Here is a 17,605-nt window from a genome sequence, read left to right on the forward strand (position 1 = left end):
CCATGATAGGTTATTAATAAAAAGACAACCCAACTTTAAAATGGGCAAAGGATCTGAATAGAGATTTCTCCACAGAAGATACACAAGTGGCCAATAAACATACTAAAAAGAATAATCGTTCTAGGATAGCATAGGATGGGTCAACATCATTGGCCATCAGGGAAGTACAAATCAAAAGAACAATGAAATAGCACTTCATACCCACTAGGGTGGCTGTAATAAAAGAGACAGACAATAACAAGTACTGGTAAGGATGTAGTTTCTCCGTAATTGTAAGAGAAACCTTCATAACAGACCCAGATAATGAAATCATCTGTTCACAGTGTGAGGCAGTGTCTTTCATTCCAATGTCATTCTAACACTTTTCATGCCCCACAAGTTGTCATTTGAATGCTTAAACGACTCTTATTTGAGTTCAATACCAAAATAAAAGACAGAGTAACTGCTAGGCTAAGTTGGAAAATAGTGCTGTCTCGAGGAGCCACATTTGGATAGGAGCTAGAACGAAGGCATCAAGTTGGATTCCCATTGCTATCAATTACATGCTATATAGCAAATCTGGCCCAATGGTAGGGTAAATATGGAAAGCTCATGGATCACTGCTCCTGAAGTAGAGTTGCTCTCAATTCAGGCAAACCCTAGAGTAGGGGTTGGGACCAGGAAAACTCTTGGAGCCCTTGGATTCAAGGGCTTTGATCATAGGGAGGCCTTCATTCCAAGTCACCCAATAAATACTGTGGCATATGCTGAGCACTTGGGTGCTTCTATGGGATACCTAATTGTTTTCATGTCCCTGATGGTAATAATAATATCTAACTGGGGAGAAAAAAACCACTCAATCTTAACCCTGTGGCCTATTTATTCCTCTGAGGTGGGAGTTCAATGATGAACATAAAAGCAGAGTAGGCCTCAAATGGACACATTCCAAAATTTACAGGAGATGACCTTGTTCTGCAGAAAGGAAGGAAGTGAGTAAGGCCCCTTGGGTGTTCACTCTGGGATATTTGGGGAAATTCAGTAGAGGAAACATGGGTGGTCCTAAAGAAATGGTTATCAAGGCCAGTGCCAACCAGGAAAGGCAGAGAAGAAGGCATCTGAAATTCCCTGAAAGGTAGAACTATAAAATGGACATGAATTTTTGTTGAGTGTGTAATAAAGGAGCGATAAGAGAAATACATAGGAAAGGGACAGATCATCTTATTCAATTTTCATAACTTTATTTTACTAAACTAGTGAAATTATTTTTCAACTGTTTTACTAATGACAAAACTAAGTCTCAGAAAGTTTAGGAGACTAGCCGAACATTACAACTAGCAAATAAAGGAGTCAGAATTTAAAAATCAGGTGTGTTTGACCCCCAAATCCACGCTTTTCCCCTGTAAGAAAGAAGAGAGAGAGATGAAAAAGGGAGAAGAATGGGAAGGAAACAATGGTAATTTAGCTCCTAATAAAGGCCAAGTACTATGCTGGCCAAATTACATATGTATGTATTTTTATTTATGTAGTCTTTACAACAACAAAAACAGTGCTATTTTTGTTCTATTTTACATTTGTAATTATGGTTTCTTGTATACGTTCTAGGGTCCCGTGGCCTGCCACTTTTCACCCACCCCAGACTCCATTCTCTGAAATGCTCAAGGTTTCAGTCGTATCTAAAGCAGCTGTTCTCAACCTGTGGGTCGCGACCCCTTTGGCGGTCGAACGACCCTTTCACAGGGGTCGCCTAAGACCATCCTGCATATCAGATATTTACATTACGATTCATAACAGTAGCAACATTACAGTTATGAAGTAGCAATGAAAATAATGTTATGGTTGGGTCACAACATGAGGAACTGTATTTAAAGGGCCAGAAGGTTGAGAACCACTGAAAAAGGATTCAAAGGCCCAGACCTATGAATCCCTCTGAAGCTACAACTCAAAAGAGTCATCTTAAGGCTGAGAAACCTCATAATTGACACATTTTCTCTTAAACCAGGGCTCCAGGAGCTGCCTCAGAAATGAGAGGCAACCACAGGGACAGCTGGGAGAACTTCTCTTCCACCACTAGAGGGCATCGTTCTTGTTTCATCCACTGTGGGATTTCTGGCACTCCCAAATGTCCCGCATCCTGGAGCTTTCTCAGGGAAGAGCAGAGAATACCTGCCCTCTTCTCTCCTGGTGCAAAGTTCAGTCACAGGGGCTCCGAGCGAGAGTAGCCCAGGCACAACCTTGCAGCCCTCTCACGGGGTTCACATAGAAAGCAAAAGCATGTTTCCCTTTGCTTCTCCAAACCAGTAGTTGTGACCAGCCCAGTCCTCTCTTTCTACAATCATCTTTTATTTTAGGATTTGTATCACCTATTCCTGGAACCTCCTCAAGGCAACCCTGGTCCACTCTGACAGGTTTGTTGACTTGAATCATAGAAAAATTGAAATCAGAGAGCAGTCAAAAATCCTGGCCCCTTCCCTCCCAGGAGTCTTCTGGGATCCTTTTGCAAAATTACAACATTACCTACTCTATTGCCAAATAGTTAATTATTCATCTCACAGAGGGAGAAAGAAGTTTACATTCCATTTTGCCACACTATTCACTGCACAGATGAAGAAACTGAAACTCAGATAAGTTATCCACACAGAAGGAAGAAGAGAAAGAAGAAAACATGCTGAGTTCTTTCACGTAGTGGGAGAGCAGAGATTTAAACCCATGCCTGACCCCAAGATGCCACGTGCCTCCAAGAAAATGATTGTCTGAGATTCAAAATGTGGAACCTTCTTTCTTGGGGTGCTTCCTTGGGAACCTAGCCACCACGCTGTGAAAAGCCCAAGCCACATGGAAAGGCCACTGTGAGCATGACAGTCCACAGTGCCAGCTGAGCCCAGCCCAGGTGCCCAGCATGGACCCTCCCCGTGATTCCAACCCTCAGCCATTCCAGTCACCCTCGGTTGTTTGAGTCTTCCCACCTCAGGTCCCAGACACCAAAGAAAAGAGAAGCCATCTCTGCGAGCACCTGTTCGAATTTCTGACCACGGAATCAGTGAGCACAATAAGAAGGTTGCTGCTTCATCCCTTGAAACTTGATGTAACTTATTATGTACCAACAGATATAGAGACATTCATGAGAGAAGTTTTGGTCATCTTGGGCAAACAGCATCATGTTGGAAAGTGCATTGTTACAAAAGTCATCCAAGTGCAAGTTTCTCACATTTTAATTTTTGGCTGAGAGACTCGGTATACACATTATTATGTTATCATTAACTGCGTATTGTTCGTGTTGGGCTGGGAAAACCTTTATTGGCAACATTTGGATGTGGAATTTGGAACATTTGGATGTGGAATTCTGTGCCATGGAAAAATAGTTCTTTGGTGAAAAACACTGATCTTCTGGAAAAAGCTTTATCAGTATTTTACTAATGCTTTTTATTTTCTTATGAGACAGAAGCAATTTTTTTTCCTTAGGTCTAGGTTACATTGGAAACTTTTAATAAATAAACCCCATTATGCAGATGACACTGCACAAGAGATGAGAAACTGTCCAAATTGTGGAAAATATTAGATAAATCTAATAGTATAAGACAAAGACCCATAAATATGGGATTGACTTTTATATTTTTTGTTTGTTTAAATAGAGTGTCATATATCAAATACGTGGAGAGAGAAAAAGAGAGAGAGAGAGAGAGAGAGAGCGAGAGAGAGAGGAGGGGGGATAGAGAGTAAAATGAATTTTTATGGCTATGAAACTAAATAAACAAAATGAACTTCTATTAAATCTCTTGGATCTAAGGAACTAAAACATGATAAAATTGCCCTAGCCCAGTGGTCGGCAAACCACGGCTCACGGGCCACATGCGGCTCTTTGGCCTCTTGAGTGTGGCTCTTCCACAAAATACCACGTGCGGGCGCGCACGTACAGTGCAATTGAAACTTCGTGGCCCATGCGCAGAAGTTGGTTTTTGGAAAGGAGATAGACGAAACAAGTATACAAGACGAGTGTGGATGGGAGAGTTGGAAGGGGTCGACCTCAGCGAATGTACCTCAATCAGATTGAGGACGTTTTTAGCAAAGGCCAGCTTAGGAGTACCCTAATTAAGTTAATAACAATGTACCTACCTATATAGTTTAAGTTTAAAAAATATGGCTCTCAAAAGAAATTTCAATCGTTGTACTGTTCATATTTGGCTCTGTTGACTAATGAGTTTGCCAACCACTGACCTAGGCATATGCCCTCACCTAGAATCAAACCCACAACCTTTTTGGTGTAAGGGATGATGCTCAACCAACTGAGCATGCAAATGGGCTGCAGTCTTTCTTGAAAAACCCTTGAGAAATTCCAGGTAAGCTCAGGGGATGCCAGAGACACACAGGGAGAGATGAAGTTGTGGGTTTCAGGGCGAGGGCCATCTCTCTGCATGCCCAATGGGCACCAATTTTTCTTTGATGAGCCTTCCTCCCACACAGCCAAATCTGAATTGGCTTTCACCTGAGGAACTTTATTGGCCCCACCCTGACCACTCTCTGAGACCCTGCTCCACCACAAAGGCCCACATGACCCAGGCAATTAGGAGCTGGCCTTGGGGTAGTCTGAGGCTTTTGCCAAGTGGCCTCAGATCAAGCACTGGTGCTGAGTTTGCATCTGTATTAACCCAGAGAATGCTATTCACCCTTACCTGGTGATTCCCTGGGAACCTGCTTCATATACCTTGTGTACCACCTAAGACTCTTTCAGTGGCTGATTCTAACGAGCAGCCAGCAGGTGGTGGCAAATCTTGGGGACCATGGGCATTTTGCTGACATGCCTCTGGCCTGGTCCTGGTGGTAGCCAGCTGTGGTACACAGCTTGGACCCTCCCACGTGCACACAGGCACAGCAGAAACAGCCACAAATCATGGACCACTTTGTAGCTTCTAACAGGTAGCTCAGGGCTATTCATAGGCAGGGCCTGACATTGACCTGATGAGAGTCCCTCCCAAGAGGCCTCAAAAACAACACAAACAATGGCTTGCTTCCTCCGACCACAGAAGAGCACAACCGTATTAGCTCCACAGCGGCAAACCCAAAGAGAGGTCTCGGCAAGCTCCAGCCCTGCTGGGGTGAATTCCACTTCGTGGGATCAGCGCCTACACAGCAGCTCAGACACAGTGGTTGAAACCAGTCTTCAGAGCCAGCCAGTCTGAGAGTCGACCACACCCATGGACATGCCAACAGTAATTTAAAAATAAAATTAAGAGTAAAACACAACTTAAATTTTATGACATTCGCCCTTTCCAATTTATCCATCAGTTGGGAGAACTACTTCTGCTCATGGTGGACAAAGAAGCCTGCAATCATGCACCTTGGCTGATAAGGGAAAATTGTAGCTTTTAAAATTGATGGTCTCGCCAATATCATTTGCTTTTTCTCCCCCTAAAGTTTTTCCCAGTCTACTCCTGCCTCTAGGACATCATATTCCTACTCGGAACATTTTTGACATCCTCACAGGAATTCTTGTTTGATTTCTATTTTATGATTAAAGGTTTCCTTGTCTCCATAACTAGGTCCTTCGGAGCAGAGATCATGCTTTACACTCCCTCAGGCCACCCACAGTGACCCTTCAGCGCCCTGCCTGTTACTTGGTTATGGCCTCTTGAGCTGGTTGAAGTGCAATGCCTCAATGAAGGAACAACTTTCAGTTTGAGAATTAACACTGTTCCTCTTGATAGTAGTGACTAGTTTGATTTATACAGCATCTTTCTCCCAATGAGTTCTAAACATCTCAGCACATTATTTTATGCATGGGAAATAATTATTTTTATCAATTACTTACAAATAGAAGCCAAATAAAGACAAAACATTTCAGTGATTTTTCTCCCATGGACCCAGCACTTAAAGATAATATGAGAAAAAGGCTATCATTGTCATTATTTTCTATAAGTTCTGTTTTTATGATTCCATCTGTGTGGGTGATAGATAGCTTTTTTTCTTTAATTGGTACTATCATTTTGTCAATTCTTGAGGTGAAGATAAAAAAGGAAACTGGAATGTCTACCCACATATCCCTGGCTGAAAGGATAAAGGAGAGGTTAGAAGGGAAAGTACTATGAACGTGTATGTGAGGGGGCATTCAAAGCTATTCATTTCTATTCAAAAGATCAGGAGAGAGGGGATCAAAGCAGCCAGAAGGAGACTGAATTCATCATCTTTCACCCTCCAGCTCCATGTATTGTCATGCAGAAAGAAATCAGGCAAAGCACTGAGGCATGAGCTAACGGTTTCCAGGCTGAACTCAGCTGAGGCGTGATATTTAGCGCATTATAACGAAGGCCTCTTCTTAGGTTCCTCTTAAACACAGTGATTGTTTTAAATCTTTCCTAACCAGGAAAAAATATTTCCAAGTATGCTCCAGTTTTCAATACTTTCCATTAGTCTGAAGTTAAGTTTGATAGTCAGAAAATGAGTCCTTCTCTTACTTCGATTTGTAATTTTTCAAGTTTTAGAAGATGGTACGAGGAAGTAGCAACAAGACAGAAGACTTCAAATTCTTAAGGGTAAATTGCTATCAGTTATTTTCATCCAATCTCAATTTTTAATTAATGAAGTATTAATTATATAGCCAGAAAGTTAAAAGGATCAAGTTGGTAAAAATTACTAGTGCAGAACCTAATAATAGCATGATAGCCCTGGCCAGTTTTGCTCAGTGGATAGAGCATAGGCCTGTGGACTGAAGGGTCCTGGGTTTGATTCTGGCAAGGGCATGTACCTTGGTTGCAGATTCCCCAGCCCTGGTCGGCGTGTGTGCAGGAGGCAACTAATCGATGTGTTTCTCTCATCGATGTTTCTCTCCATCTCCATCTCTCCCTCTCCCTAAAAATCAATGGAAAAATATCCTAGGATGCAGATTAACAAAATAATAATAATTATAATAATAATGGCATGATGGTCTTATGTAGACACAAAAACAAAAAATCCAGCTCTCATTGTTTTAAACTCTCTTCTTTGAATTTATTACTGAGACTATTAACTTCTGAACTCAGATGCAAAAGACAATGAGACAATAAAGGTAAAATTTAAGGCAGCTGAAAGCAAACTTGGCTTCTCATTTAACTTTGCCATTAAATTACTATCATCAAGACTCATTTTCACCACAGTCCAAGTCACTAGCTTGTACTAATAGACTCTGATAGGCAATGCAGGAAAATTCTTGTTCTACAGAGCTCCAGACATGGAGATTACAGCGATTTGATGCATCACACACAGAAAGAGCAGCCACAAAACCCATCATGAGCAGCATTCTGCATGTGATGTCTAAGAAGTGCTATCTATACAATATGAGTTTCTGTGATTGCTTAGAACATGACCAAAACGAGGCCCATATGAAATCAGCTCTTAAAAGTGGCATTTCCAATTTTTATCTAGGAAGCAGCATTTATACCTCAGCTCAGGTGTGGGAGGGTCACTGAGGCCTTGGACAAGTCACTTTACCTCTGGAGCTTCAGTGCTTTCGTGTGCAAAAGGAAAATGAAGGTGATGATAATAATGAGAGAGAGAGAGAGAGCGAGAGAGAGAGAGAGAGAGAATAAAAATACCCAACACTTATATAGCAATTACTATCTTCCAGGCACTGTGCTGAGCAATTCACATGTATAACTTATTAATACTCAGAACCGCCTATGAGATAGGTCCTGGTATCAACTTCCCTACCCTTAGTGGCCTCAGGTCTCGAGCCATCTTAACTTCACCTCTCACAAATACATGAAGTTGATCTCAAATGGTGCTGGCAAAGAAATAGGCCTTAAAAACCTAGGAAATAAAATAGTGTTACAGGATAGGAGAGGGGCTCATCTCCCCCAGGTGCTCATGGAAGTGAGGTTTGGGAGGGTACTGCTGGAATAAGCATTTCCAGAGGCCCCCACAGGAGGATGAAATATTGTAGAAAGCTTTAATTCCATGGAATCACACCCCTGGGTTTCCAGTCATAGAAGAAGTGTGGCGGGGTCTTCAGTAGAGCTAAAATCAGAGCCAGTGTCCAGACTTTCCTTTCCATGTTGGAGCCAGGTCCAGGCCAGCATAGGCTAGGTTAGCTTGTCTCCCACCACAGTCCATTAGCTCACTGTGTGGTAGTCTGCATGGCCATGGGCCATACAGGCGAACACAAGAGGGACAAAATCCAAGAGTCACACAAACAAAAAGAGTGCATTCCCTGCTTCGGGAATTATGCTTTCCCAAATCTTCTTGCTCTTGCAGTGGCCACTCATTCTGGCCAATGACCTCTGTCCCCAGGTGTGATTGATAGACGCCTTCCTTAGTCACCCCAATTTTATTGAACATGCATCTACGGTATCTTCCCTTTGTGGGAAACCTGGGGAATGCAAAGTTGCAGCTTCCTGGTGAATCTGCTCAAATGACATGCTTATAACATCTGGCCTTTCCCCTTTGCTCCTTTTCTATCACTAATAATTACAATAGTATCAATTGCACGGGGGTCCTACAAGCAGGAGATAGAGGGGTGGGAAAAAGTGTGTTTACAGTTGTCCATCTGGAAAAGTATATAATACAAGAATAAATAATAATGCAAGAATGAACTCTCACATACTCATAACTGTATACCTACTTTTGCCCACCCTGTATGTCTGTGAAATAATAAAGAACACGTAACTTGGTCTTGTCCTGGTTTCCAGAAGAGAGCTCTTACAACCCTTGAAATTTCCTGAGTGACAAGAGTGTCTTTTGCTATTCATAGCCAGCCCTTGAGTTGATAATGAGGTGACTCACAGTGGGGCTCTCAGCTTCAGGATGAGAGCTGCTCACCAGAAAGTTTTGGGGGAAGAAACTGGGGGCTGGAGATTGAGTTCAATCACCAATGGCCAATGATTTAATCAATCATGTTTACACAATGAAACTTTAATACAAACTCTTAAACAATGAAGAAAATTTCCTGGTTGGTGAACACATTGAGGTACTGAGAGGGTAATATGCCTGGAGAGGTTATAGAAGCTCTGTAACACCCACCCCTATACCTTGCCCTATGCATCTCTTCCTTTTGACCATTCCTGCCTTGTATCTTTGAGAATAAAACTGTAATTGTAAGTACAACACTTTCCTGAGTTCCATGAGTAGTTCTAGCAAATTACTGAACCTAAGAAGGAATTGTGGGAATCCCTGAGTTTGTAGTTGGCCAAGCAGAATTCTGGATAGCCCAAGGGCCCCATCTGCAGTCTGAAGGGAGGACAGTCTTGTAAGACTGAGCCCTTAATTTGTGGGGTCTGTGCTAACTCCCAGTAGTTAGTATCAAAATTAAAGTAAATTGTAGGACATCCAGTTGTCAGAGAATTGAAGAATTGGTTGTTGTTGGAAAAAAAATCAAAGAATATCCCCAATGGCTAATAATTGGTTAAATCAAACTCAGGGACAGAGACAACTAACTCTAAAATGGAGTGGTGTAATTGGTTCAGTGCCTTATGAGATAATTTTTATTTATAGCCATTAGAAAAAAAGACAGGCAGAAAATTCTTACTTGTGGCATAATATAGGAATTCCCTTAATATGGCTTGTGAGGTCATCTGACCTTACTTTGAATGAGAAAATATATCATTTATTATAAAAATCATACCTGAAATTTTTCATGAGGAATCTGCATCTTTTTTAAAAGTTTATTTAAAGACTTTCCTCAGGAGAAAATAGATACATATAAATTGGAGAAGGGTTATAAAGAATTTTATGTAATGAGAAAAATGTATTATATAGACATTTATTTTTACAATGTTCTGTTGCCCTGGCTGGTATTGCTAAATGGTTAGAGCGTAGGCCCACGCACCCAAGGGTCCCTCTCTCTCCCCTCTCCCTCCATTCCGCTCTCTCTAAAAACTGATGGAAAAATATCCTTGAGTGAGGATAAACTAACAAAAAAAGTGTTCTGTCTACCAACTTATTGTCTTTTAGCCCATTGCAGTATTTAACACTGTGAATGTCTAGTAAAAGATAAAGAATACTTGGCCTTAAGTCACTACTTCTGTAGTCTAAAATACTTCGGCCAATGTGAGAAATTGATGATGGAGAGCAGAGAAGAAGAAAGAGACAGAGAAGAGGTGGGAAGGAGGCAGGAAAGGAACAAGAGGAGAAAGTCAGCCCTGTACACTGACCCACAGAGTAGAAGGCTTCCCATTGATTTGTAGTCATTCTTTTTGTCAGGTATTAATGTGATCTAATGAAACATCAACCTCTATTTTGATATGTTGCTGCTGCGGCACCCTCAATTTATTAGGTACATGCTTGCATTTCAAAACACAACAATGCTTTGAAGGATGATTGGCCTCCTGTGATCAAAGCAAATTTCATTAGCTGAATAGCTTGACTTATAGCTGGCCTATAATAGAGAATTGGAAAAAAAAATAATGTCTGTATAAAAATACCTGCCAGAGGCCTTTCAATTGCATTTATTTTTCTTCAAAAGACAAAAGGAAGGCAGGGTGGCTAAATAATTTCTTATCTAATTGAAAAAACCTGGTGCCCGGAAACCATTCAGAAAATTTTATATAAACCAAAATTTTTAAAAAACCTTTGAAATGCTACCATATAAATTGCAAAGTCTCACTTAACAGAACTGAAAATGGTTTAGAAAAACAAGTAAACTACATAGTTCTTTTGAAGCTCATTTAAATAAAGGGATTTAAATATTATTTAAAACCAGCGATTCTTGGTGATTTAGTAATTGACAATTGAAATTATAAATTTTCTTAGAATCTTGTTTTTTTGGAATCCTTTTTCCTTGGCTGCATTTTGGCCATTTTACTATTTTCAGTCTCAACCACTGAATTTGGGGAAGGAATGCAAGAGAAGTTCTAGCTCAAATGATCCTATTTGGCTTAATTACTTGGTTTACTTGATGGGAAAGTCTAAACCATGGACTAACATGCATTTCCAGATTTCCTGTCTTTATTTTATATTATTTTATTGTTCTTCTGTTACTGTGTTAAGGGTAAAAAAGGTTGGGTATTAATTTTACAATGGAACATCTTAGACATTTTCCCATTTAGGCAAAATGAGAGAAAGTCACTTTCAAATAATCAAATAACCAGCCAGGATAAGCTAAAAAGGTACTAATTCTTGTGGATATTATCTTGAGGCCATTTCTTTTGGCCTTGATTATACAGACTTCATGCTGGAGTGTGTGTAGGAATTGCACTTGTCATATTCCAAACATGAACTCAGACAGTGGTTTAAAGTTTTGAGGAAAGCTCATAAAAAGGAGCAAATTCATCAAAACAAATGCCATTTCACCTAAAATATTATAGTAATTGCATTTTTTCTGTAATTTTTGTCTAAGTTCTGTGCTTTATTTTACTTATGTAAATACAACATCCACTGTAAAACATTTTGGGTCATTTAATATTTAATGACTTTTGCTCTATGTACTATAAATTATCGAAAATTAAGAAAGTCAAATAACATTTGCATTCAAGACATTTAATGTAATTGTATAAAAAGAAAATTTGAGAATTTATTACTGGGTAAATTCATTTAAAGATTTCCCACTGCCTCAAGAATTAAATAACTCAAGTTTTAGAACATCAAGAACTCTGAGACCAAAGAAGCTATGACTGTGGACTGCAGCATTGGCTCCTGCCTGAGTTTCCAGCCTGCACTTCCTCATAGCCTGCCCTACTGATTCGGGATTTGCCCAGCCAGTTCCCACAGCTGTATTAGGTCAATTCCTTGTGATAAACCTTTTTTTTTTTTGTAGCTGTATTTATTATTTATTTATTAATTTTTAATCCTCACCCCAGGATATTTTTCCATTGATTTTTAGAGAGAGTGGAAGAGAGAGGGAAAACCAGAGAGAAACATCGATGTGAGAGAAATACATCAATTGGTTGCCTCCTGCGGGAGCCCAGACCAGGGCTGGGGCCGGGGAGGAGCCTTCAACTGAGGTACATGCCCTTGACCGGAATCGGAATCAAACCCAGGACCCTTTGGTCCGCAGGCCAATGCTCTATCTACTGAGCCAAATTGGCTAGGGCAGGGTTGATAAACCTTTTAATATATATATATATATATTATATATTAAAGGATATATATATATCCTACTGATTTTGTTTCTCTGCTTGAAACTTGACTGATACAATCCCCAATAGTCTTGCCATCTGCCTCCCCACTTCTTCCTCATCCAACCCACCCCCTCCACATGCTTTTCCTCTATTAAGAAAATATTCTTACATCCCACCCTCCAATATTCCTTGGCACCACAAAGGAAGACATAGCATAGAGAGAAAAATCCATTGCTAATGAGCAACTTTAAACCACAAAGGACTTTAGACTCTTCTATTTTACTTCTTCCTTCCCATTATTTCATTCTAATTTTTTTCTTTTAAAAATTTTTTAAAATTTATCTTTATTGTTGAAAGTATTACAGATGCCCCCTTTGTTTTGTTTTGTTTTGTTTTGTTTTGTTTTGTTTCATTGAACCTCTCCACCCTGAACCTACACCTCCCAGGCCTTCACCACTCTATTGTCTATGTCCATGGGATATGCACATATGCATATCAATTCCCTGGTTAATCACTTTCTACTCACCCACCCACCCCCACCTTCCCTCTGAAATTCGTCAGTCTGTTCCATGTTTCTATGTCTCTGGATCTATTTTGTTCATCAGTTTATTTTGTTCATTGGGTTCCACATCTGAGTGAGATCATGTGATACTTGTCATTCTCTTTCTGGCTTATTTCGCTTAGCATAATACCCTCCAGGTCCATCCATGCTGTTGCAAATGGTAAGAGTTCTTTCTCTTTTACAGCTGTATAGTATTCCATTGTGTAAATTTACCACAGTTTTTTTTATCCACTCATCTGCTGATGGGCACTTGGGCTATTTCCAAATCTTAGCTATTGTAACTTGTGCTGCTATGAACATAGGGGAGCATACATTTCCTTCTGATTGGTGTTTCTGGTTTCTTAGGATATGTTCCTAGAAGTGGGATCATTATAAAAAATTTTAAACTACAGAAAATGAAAAAATTTATACTAAACATCTGTGCAACCTAGATTCTACCATTAATATTGTTTATTGCTCCTTCATCTATCTGTCCATCCATGTATCTCTCTACTTATCCATCAATCCATCTTATTTTTGATGCATTTCAAAGTTGAAGATATCAATACCCTTCTCCCTAAGTGCTTCAGCATGTACATTGTCAATTAGAAGTGAATATTTCTTTATAGCTTTAAAAGGACGTTTTCATACAATGAAATGCCCCAATCTAAGCATACCATTCAACAAGGTCTTTTTTCTCTTATTTTTTGTTGTTTTTGTTGTTTTTAAGGACTTTTTCTTAAGAGAAGTTTTAGTTTCACAGCAAAATGGAGAAGATACAGAGATTTCCTTGCCTTCACACATGTGTAGACTCCCTCATTACCAACCTTCCCCACCATAGTTTTGTTACAACTGATGGGTTTGTTCAAATGTATATTGACATGTACCCACCATTGTGGTATCACACAGTATTTTCATTGCCCTAAAAAATCATCTGTGTTCTGCATATTCATCCCTCCCCACTCCCCAACCCCTTACAACCACTGATCTTTTTACTGTCTCCATAGTTTTGTCTTCTCTTAAATTAGTTTTAAACAAATGCATCCAAAGGTATGACCCAAACTTTATCAATAGGTCATTTACATTATCCTAGAGTTCCCCTATGTTTCTTCCCAGTCTGTCTTTTGCTCACCTCACTGGAAGTAACAACTGGTATGATTTCTTGTCCTCCATAGATTAGTTTCACTTGTTCAAGAAATTCATAAATATGGAATTAGAGAGTATGTACTCTTTTGTTCTGGCTTCTTTCATTCAACATGTTTTTGAGATTCTTTTATGTTTTGTGTATAATTGTTCTATTTTGCATTTATTTGTATGAATATACCAAATATGTTTATACATTCCCCTATTGATAGATATCTGGGGTTTTGGCTATTATAAATAAAGTGGCTATAAACATTCTTGTATTAAAAATAAATAGAAATCCAAGACTATATTTTAAGTTCCATTCCTCACATGAACAAATATTTATTGTGTATTAGAGGGAAGTAAGCGCATATTCTCTCTAACATTTGGTATCTGACTTTTTTCCAATACTTTTTACTATCAGAACAATATTATTCTAATTCTATAAATTCAGTCCTGGAAATTTAAAACCTCAACATCACATGGATTTATAGCTGTCCCTCTCTCTTTTTTTAAAAAAAGTATGTATGTATGTATGTATGTATGTATTTACAATATACAAAATAAATCAGTCCTATGTGGTCTCCACTTTCGGTCCTCAGGTATCTCACCTGCGAGTTTTCCATTGATTATTCAAGGAAGTTTTTCTGTATTTTAGTTGTAATACCAGTTTGTTCCTGGGAGCATGTCTGTGCAGCATCCACTTAATCTGCCAATATTTTTAATCTGTCTTATAGCTCTCTTTGACATCCCTTTCCCATAATGTCACATTAGAAATGCAGCTTTAACAGCTTGGGTCTGTGGCCTCTTTCTCACCCATCCCTCACCCCCATTCCCCATGCTTTTCTCCCAGTCTTAGGGTGGGGAGGAGGGACAGAGGAAGCAGAAGTCTCCTTACTTGATGGCTCCAGACCAAATTTTACAATTTCCTGTTCTCCTAGGACAAGGATAGAGAAAGAGGTTGGAGAGAAACGGAGGCAGGTGAAAGGATGGGGAGCTGGAGAGGGCTTGGCACAGCAGATTCGGCTGAAACCATTCATTAAGCCCTGAGGGAATGTGCCTGACTTGTACAACAGCAGGCTCTCTGCTCTTAGGCTGTGGACTGCTTGGAATCTCTGTTTCCAGCTTTGGGCCTTCATCATGGTTTTTAAATAAGTCCCGCTGAGCACCTAATACCACCCTGTTGCCAAGATGCAGCAGAGGTTAAAGGAAAAGATGATTTATCTCCAGAACATTTGAGTTTAAGTTGCTAGTGAGCCATCCAGGCAGGATTTCCTAGCAAGCAATTGGTAATAGTGTTCTGGACCTCAGGAGCAAGATGGAGGCTAGAGATGAGAACTTAGAAATTAGCCCTAATGCTAAAGTCATTAAAGGTAGGTATTGCTATTATTATCCATTTTATCAATAATAAAAAAAAACCCTGAAGCTCAGTTTGGTATACATAACTTACCCAAGATCTCATAGCCAACCAGAGGCAGATCTCTCTGCCTCTGAAATCTTCTGACTACAAAATCAATGCTCCTTTAACCACATGACAACATTGTATAAGACATAGCATAAAAAAGAAGAAAATGGGCACCTAGGGCAATCATTATTTCCTTTGGAAATACTGGAAATAAGATTGCAAATGACAGTAATATAAGTTGAATTAATTATTCTTTATATGATCTGTTTCTAATAACTTTGTGGATAGAAGTGTTCTCATATTTGTTAAGATGTGACTGTACCCCAAAGAAAAACTAAAATAGGGAATAATGAGGGCATGGGGACAGGTGCAGGTGTGAGGTGGGCATACAGTGGGGCATGGTGTGATTGGAATCAGTTAATGAAACAAAGATGAAAGAGAAGCATAGAGACAAATAGTGGCAATGCTCTCCAAGCTTGCAAGCACTACCCGTGGGGAGAAGGAACACTGGCCCACAAACTCATCATTTTCAAATCCAGACCAAAAGATACACCACCATGGTGGAGATCAATGACAGAGCCTGCTCCTTGTTGTCCTGCCCCAGGCTCAGTGTGCAACCTGCTGAGGGGAACCTGGCTTCCTCACACTTTGCCTTAAAGAGAGAACACCCTGACCAGAAGACAGGAGTATCCATTTCTGAGGTTGTTTATTATCTCACTGCACTTTAATTTGACCAAGTTTATAGGCATCAGTTTCTGGTACAAGGTTTGATAAGTCAATTTGGCAGCTGATGTCAGATTTCTACTCCCATGTGATTCTGAGCAATGGTCACTCCACCACAGTAAGGACTTGGTAAGGCTCTGTGGCAAGCCAGTGCCTTCCATCCCACTGCCCACCTCCACTCTGAACTTCTGGGCCAAGCCAGGAAGCATTGCCAACACCCAAAATGAGCTTACAAAGGAAGAATAAGGAGAGAGCCAAGAGTATCATAGCCACAGGAGGAAGAATGTAGCAGTTAAATGAGCAGAGGGTGTGTGTCCACTGCATCAAATACTACCGAGGCAGTAGGACCTGGGCAAAGAGAAGAGGTTTGAACTATTTTCTATATGTAACATTGTGATGACTAAAAGATACCTATATAATAAAAGCCTAAGTGACTGTTACAGTGGAACAACCAGAACGACCCGTCACTATGATGCACAGTGACCACCAGGAGCTGCCCTCTGGTGGTCAGTGTGCTCCCACAGGGGGAGCACCACTTAGACAGAAGCCGGGCTCACGGCTGGTGAGTGCAGCAGTGGTGTCAGGAGCCTCTTCTGCATCCGCAGCAGTGCTAAGGAGCAGGAGCCAAGCAGTAAGGAGCGAGGGGTCCCAGACTGCTAGAGGGATGTCCGACTGCAGGCTTAGGGAGGTGGACATCCCCTGAGGGCTCCTGGACTGCAAGAGGGTGCAGGCCGGGCTGAGGGACCCCCACCCCAGTGCACGAATTTCATGCACCAGGCCTCTAGTACTACACATAAAAAGCTAACGGACAGCCCTGGCCAGGTAATTCAGTTTAGTTAGTGTGTCATCCCTATACGCCAAGGCTGCAGGTTCCATGTCTGGTCAACAAACATACAAGAAGCAACCAATGCAATGAATGCATAAATAGGTGGAGGAAATTAATGTTTCTCTCTCATAAATGAATAAATAAATAAATAAGCCAATGGATAGCAATGAATGAATGAGGATATTAAATGTGGATTATTTAAATATAGTAGATACTTTAGAAAAATCTTATTTATAACCTTTGAAATAAAGAGTAAAAAATTAAGTGCTTTATGTTTGTATAAGTATAGGTTATTAATCCATTGAATTATATACTACCTGGGCTTGCATATGTAAAACATCAGTGTCAAACCAGCTCTACAAAATGAAGAGAAACTAGATGCTCCCCTAAATGTGTGCCTGTGTAGAGACATTTCATGTTAAGATACGATTTTCCTGATAAAACTGCGCACATTGATCACAAATGTGAATGACTAAGGGGAAAGTACTTTTTATTTCCTAATAACTGGCTTTAGAGTCACAAAGCACAGCTTTCCCCTAAATAACTGTGTTTTTTTTAAAAAAAATCCTGCCCTTCTCCTTGGCAATTTCCGATTTTTCATAGTAATAGCATCTCAGATGCAAATGCAAACATAAGCAGGAAGACCCTTGATAAATGATGCTGTGTCTGATGGGACAGATGTCATCTAAGCCTTCCATTTCCAGTGCCCGAGTTCATGTTAAAATTATATGTAAAATACGGATGGGAGAGTGAAACGTTCAGCCCTGGTTTCCTTTCCCTGGTGCTTGTGATTCTCCCAGATAATCCTTAGAGCAGAGACAGGAATATGAAAGAGGATTACCTAACAGTGCCAATTAAATAAGAACATTGTATAAGGCCGTACTTCATATGTGGCTTAGACGACCAGATTTCACATGTGGCTCAGACCGTCAGATTGCCCAGGTGAATCCTTTGCTGCCAATTAGAAACAAATAAACCAGAAAGGG

This window comes from Myotis lucifugus, unplaced genomic scaffold (genome assembly GCF_000147115.1).
Source record: "Myotis lucifugus unplaced genomic scaffold, Myoluc2.0 scaffold_301, whole genome shotgun sequence".
NCBI lineage: Eukaryota > Metazoa > Chordata > Mammalia > Chiroptera > Vespertilionidae > Myotis > Myotis lucifugus.